The sequence below is a fragment of the Puma concolor genome, chromosome B1 (genome assembly GCF_028749965.1).
Source record: "Puma concolor isolate L17-30 chromosome B1, mPumCon1.1.hap2, whole genome shotgun sequence".
Lineage (NCBI taxonomy): Eukaryota > Metazoa > Chordata > Mammalia > Carnivora > Felidae > Puma > Puma concolor.
The window spans coordinates 149,667,221-149,673,220 of NC_141670.1; the positions used below are offsets into that span (position 1 = coordinate 149,667,221).

At 46.5% G+C, this 6,000-nt stretch overlaps 1 protein-coding gene across 1 annotated transcript in view; it reads right to left on the reverse strand.

The window, feature by feature from the left end:
* SLC4A4 (solute carrier family 4 member 4) overlaps positions 1–4,462 on the reverse strand; it is a 354,218-nt gene extending 349,756 nt beyond the window's left edge. The window contains exon 1 of the mRNA XM_086704881.1: positions 3,814–4,462. The gene's annotated coding sequence lies outside the window, so the exon portion shown is untranslated. The remainder of the gene's footprint in view (positions 1–3,813) is intronic.
* Positions 4,463–6,000: the final 1,538 nt, after the last annotated feature.

A 6,000-nucleotide genomic window follows, 5' to 3' on the forward strand; every position in this document is an offset into this window, starting at 1 on the left:
CATCCCCACTCCACCAATAATTTTCCACTTAGGTTAAGAAGAGCATACAAAAAAAAAAAAAAAAAAAGAATGAATGAAAAGCATACAGAGTGTAATTTCCTTGTTTTTTCCATGAGCATAATAATTCCTTTCATCTATTTAATTTGCAGGGAAGAATAATAAGATGATGTTTTGGCTCATGAAAACAACTGCAGATATACATGGTTTCACCATGACTATTTCTACCTCTATCTTTTTTTGAATATATAGATATATAGATATAGATTGAACATATACATATATACAGATATATATTGGATGTATATATTGAATATATATATAGGTATATATTGAATATACACATATACATATATACATATATGGCTTGATTCAAAGGCAAGTAAGACTTTATCATTAAGGAATAAAATTGTGAACATCATGAAAAGACCAGGAAAAAAGTTTTATTTCTCCTTTACCACAGCAGGTAAATGAATCCATCTCCATTCCTGGTCGCCTGACCTTTTGATGCCTTGTTTAAAATGCCATTGTACTGCTGAGACTAGAGCCATGTACAAAGTCATTGCCACAAAGTCATTATGACAGTCATAAATATGGGTTTAGGTAAAATAAAATCATCCACCTCTACAAATGAGTAGTATTTGTGTGTGTGTGTGTGTGTCTGTGTGTGTGTGTGTGTGTGTGTGTGTGTGTGTGTCAATGTACATAAGACAAAATAAATGAGGAAAAGGGGAGGTTAGGAAAACCCACCTCCACTACTGGAAAAATAACTAAGGCAGGCACCACAGGGATATAAAATATCCTTGTTATGTTAGAAGGACAGTAGCATATTTCCTATTCTGTGACACAAACATCTTAAATATGGAGATACCAGGAGAAGCAAAATACATTTGGAATACAACCCCTGACCTTATATGAAAGAAACATTATTTTTCCCTTCCCTTAAAATTCCTGCATTATGAAAAAAAAAATCCTGAAAGTAGCAAGACCTAGTTTTGTAAAGACTTACTAACTTCCTGGATGTTCCTACACTATACTATCCATTGTGCTAAATAACTTCCCCAAAACAGATAAATTTCCTAAATGATACGTTGGCCTCAGAAATTGCATCAACAGTGAGAACTGAGATATGTGTTCTCCTCAGAGCTTCCTTTGTCCCGTCAAATCAGGTACCCTGATTCTTTCCACTTAGCAATCAAGGAAAAAGTACTTAGAAACTTTCACATCATTATATCCTTCTCTTCTCAGTTGGTTCTTTCCATTCCCAGTCTTGTTATCAACCCCGTCACAGATTTTATGCATATTATTAAAAGTGAACACAATGAAACTCCAAGAAACAAGCGGATGTTGTCTATTGCCACACTCACTTAAGGAGCAGTGAATTCTCTCAGGACGCTCTCCCCTAACAATAGGAGTCCTTATGGACTGCAGCGCCCTCAGAGGCAAGCAAAGAAACATGATTATCTACATGATTCACCAGCTAATGTGTATTTCCTTTCCTTAAGTGTTGTGTTTTTCTTTACTATGCAAGCTACGGCCAGACTATCTTTCTTATTATCAGAACAAAGGATCAGAACCTCAAAATTGCACTTGCCAGAGCTCAGTGAAAAATGAAATTACCACCAGACCATCCTGGCAGTTGTCCCAAAGTTTACCCGATTTCTATCATATTTTTTTCTCTAAATGATTCCCTGTATTCTTTTTACACATTACTGTAAACTCCAAATTTATTCTAATCATTTAAAAAACTAGAATAGTAACACTAACAAACATTTAAAGTTATTTTCTGTTGAGAAAATGAACTAAAAGAGATACATCATTATAAACTTAGTATATTCTGTCAATCTCATTGGCTAAGGTGCCTTATATATGTTAGTAAGTCTCCAGAATGACCTCAAAACATTAAATGATATAGAAAGAAAACACTCATAGAAAATGCTGGGGGAGGGGTTTTTTTAGTTTTCTTTTTTCTTAAAGGTAGATATGCCTGGAACTATCCAAACATCCAATCTTATCCCTCCCACCCCCATTCTTACAAATGTCCTGTATCTCAACTGTTCGTAAGAATACTACCTTCCTCTTTCTATCCATTTATGTGGGAGTTTTTGTGTTATCTTAGATATTCTGAGATAAAGTTAAAACAATTCAATGTCCAGATTTCATATAAAGAGAACAGAATCCTATCACTGTATTTAACTTTAAAATGAAAGTAAAAGTTTTTTCTCAGTTATTAAAACTATAGACAAATAAGCAGAACTGCTTCCTCTGAATGAAGTTATGCTAATAACCTCAATCTAAGTTCCATAATGATATTGAAAATTATTTAAATGCTAATGTGATAGATACAAGGAGACTTCTTAGAAACCTTTTCAAAAGACATTACATTAGTTATAAGGCACTACTGCATACTGGTTTAAATGCTCGGAAGAAACCATTCAAATCAAAATGGAAAAAAAAAAAAAAACCAAACCCTAGTGGGCAATGTTCACTTTAGTTCAGGTAGTATTCTAAGTCCAAGTCCCAGATACAAGAATAAAAGAGAAATACTGCACAATGCAGTGTCTCTCAGGAAAGGAACTGTTCCAGGATTTAAGACAATGTGTGTTTAGCACAGCCCAGTGTTCATGATTTCCCATTAGGAGCAACTTTCCCCAACACTGAAGTGAAATGGGAAAGGCAGTGATGAGGGTAGACCAAAGCGGTTAACTGTTCTTCATTGCCAAGACTGAAGAGAGCTTGCTGCCGGTAATCATGCTGAGAAGATAAGGCCTTGAGAAGGAATGAAGGATGGAAAAAACAGAAGTTTTACAAGGAACTGGGGGGGGGGGGGGGGAAAGCTTTACGATGGTAGAACAGAGGCAGAATGGCTTCCTTCTCCATCTCTTAAGTCAAGGTCAGGGCTTGTTGTGGTTTTTGTTTGGTTTTCTTGCTGCTGTTGTTGTTGTTGTTGTTGTTCTTTTGTTTCCTTTAAGAACTTGTGGTGCTTGCTGCAGTTTGCTGAATGTAGTTCCCAACTCCTGCCTTTCTCTGGTGACTGTTATTAACGGACTGGCAAAGGCTGGGTAAAATGCACTTAAGAAAAAAGAAATCACCCCTCCTTGCCAAGACGCACATGCTGCCCAGTACCTGAGGAAGAGCTCCACTGTCGCCGGCCAAGAGAAATCCCAGTTTAACCTCGGCCTCCCCTTTCCAAATCCATTGCAAATAATTGTGTGTGTGCCACTTGCAGAGAATCTGCCTGACTCACCCCCCGCTTTCGGTGTGCCAGGGAGAGATGTGCACGCTCCGTCCCGGAGCGGGCAGTCAAGTGGGGTACCAAGAGTCCCCCCCAAGACTCCCCCATTGGTGGGTTTGGGGACGTTTCCCCCTCCAGCAGGTGCCCGGTCACACTGGGACCACCCAAGCTCACAGGAACACACGTGTCACTGCGCCGGAGCCCAGCCCGCCGCGTACGCTGGCCCCACAGTCCGGGCAACAACGCCTGGCTACGCGCAGGGGGCTCTACACTGGGGGAGATATAGGACTTCTCAAAGTGCTCCTCTAAACGCTAAGAAGGAAACAACAAACACACAAAAAAAGTACTTTGCCGCGGAAGCAGCCTCCATACTCCGCGGGCGCCCAGCCCAGGGGATGCCCGGCCCGCAACTGACCTCTTTCTCCCTCCCCCCGAGTGCGCCGAGGCCGCCCGCGCGCCCTCCGGGACCGGCCCCTGGGCCCGCCGCCCCTGCGCCCGCTGCCGCCGCCGCCGCCGCCGCCTGCGCCGCGAGGCGGGGGATCGGCCGACCCTCCCCGCCGCTGCCCCGGCCGGGCGCTCACCTCCTGGGGTCCGCCTTCCGTCGCTCCTCCAGGTTGGCGGCGGAGTGTGGGGCTGCAGCGGCCGCCGCCGCCGCCGCCGCCTTCGCTGCCACCACAGCCGCCGCCGCCACCGAAGCGCTGCCCGGCGCGCCGCCGGGACCGGAGGCTGGGGGCCCCGCGGGATCCCCGCAGGCGCGGGCCCGGGGCGCGGCGGGGCCGAGCCGCGGGAAGTTGTCGGCTCGCGGCGCGGATCGAGCGGGGCGCGAGCCACCCGCGCCCAAGTAGTCACAACTTTGCCGCCTGGGTGGGTGCGCGCTCCGGGGCGGAGGGAGGCGAGGACGGGGCGAGGGCGCTGGGGCGGGAGGGTCCTCGGAGCAGGCAGGACTGGAACCCGAACGGCCCACGAGGAAGGGGGAGAAGGTGGCGCGGGCGGGCGGGGGGTGGGGGGGGATGTCTACACGGCCCGCGTGGTGCGGGGCGAGCGAGTGTGTGTGAGCGCGGGCGTCTACTCTACTTTGCCTTCTGCAGCTTCTGCATATTTATGGGGATCTCCGATGTTTTTGCCAGTAACTAACACTGCAGCAGCGGTGACCGGCCCGGGCACCCCCGGGAGCGAGCTGGGGGACGGGGAACCGGGAAAGGCGGCCGCGGCGGAGGCTGTGCCACGAGCGTGAGCCCGCGATCCATATTTAAAGCCGCGAGTGGCCTCGGCCGGCCCCCTGCCCTGCCCTCGCTTGCGCCGCCCGGCCCCCACCGCTCGGGGCCGCCGCTCGGCGTCAGCCGCCCGGGCATCCGCGGCGGCGGGGAGGGGCCTGGGGCCGCACCGCCTCCGCCGGGGGCTCCGGCTTTGCGCGCCGCGCCCGCCTGGAACTGGCCGACGACCCGGCTCCCGGCCGGCTGCCTTCGCCCTCCCTGGTTCCTCGTCTCTCACGCCCTGAGCTAGCTGCTCGGTCCAGCTTTTTGTCCTATTCACCACCGTTCCCTGCTGGGGAGAGCCTGTTCTCTCAGGCAGAACTGAAGGCGCTCGCGTTTCCAGATCACTCTCGAGGCTACTTTATAAAACTTGAGGCGTGTAGGTCGAAGAGAGTGCTACCAGAACACAGTCATCGTTCACCTTCAGTAAAGGATGTCCGGGGAAGCACGGTTCTCGACCTTGTCCTGAAGGCAATAACCTGCCTTCCTCGGGCACTTTGAGGAACATCTTTAGCCATCCAAGGGAGTTTTCTTGCGCGTACAAAGTTATTATTTGTATTCACTCTGTTCCTAAGGCTAATTAATGACGTTTAAATACGCTTTGCCAAGCAAATAATACTAGTAATGTATCAGTGACCCAGTCCCATTGTGATCAGTTAAGTAAACCATTAAGATATAACAGACCGTCAGCACAGACACCATCTAATGTTGTGGGTACTGCTAGAGAACAGCCACTAAATGGATTTGAGCCACATGGTAAATGATGCAAGTGTATATACATTTCCTATTAATACATATCAGTATATAATATATGTGTGGAAGTCACTGACCAAACTGCGGTTTTTGACAGTAACAGCCAAAATACATAAAACACAAGAAAAGTAACTTCACATACAGACTGCCCGCTCCTGGTTCCAAATCTTTCTTCAATACTAAGCGTAACTAATAAGACCTCCAGAAAAAAATATTCTGGAGGAAAATAACTTAGGGACAGAAGCTTTTTTTACTAGTATTTAAAACTGGAAGAGATCCATTGTACCTCACCAGTGTTTAGGAAGCAGGTTATTTTTTTAAAAAAGAAAAGAAAAGAAAAAGCAGATATATTTAAAATCCTTAATCGATGCTCAGAAGGCACCCAAAGCTGCCTACTGACCGAAATTAAAATGTACTAATGTCATGGGTCCAGCTGTTATTACATCTGGCTCACATATATGTGCACACAGTCTACATAACCCGCCTCAGTGACATGGGAAATTCGCAACAGGAGATTGACAACAACAACAACAACAACAACAACAACAACAACAAAAATTAGCTGTAAAACCTTTGCCTACGTACTTATATTTTGTTTTTAGACTAACGTTAAAATTAACTTTCAGTCCCTGAGCACACAGTTAGCAAGAATCAGCAACCCCAAAGTAAGCTCACAGGCAAAAGGGAAGCCACTTTTGTATTAAGAATTTGACACTGCTGTTCAGCAGTTTTTCACACTGTGGATTATGTATTTCAACATAG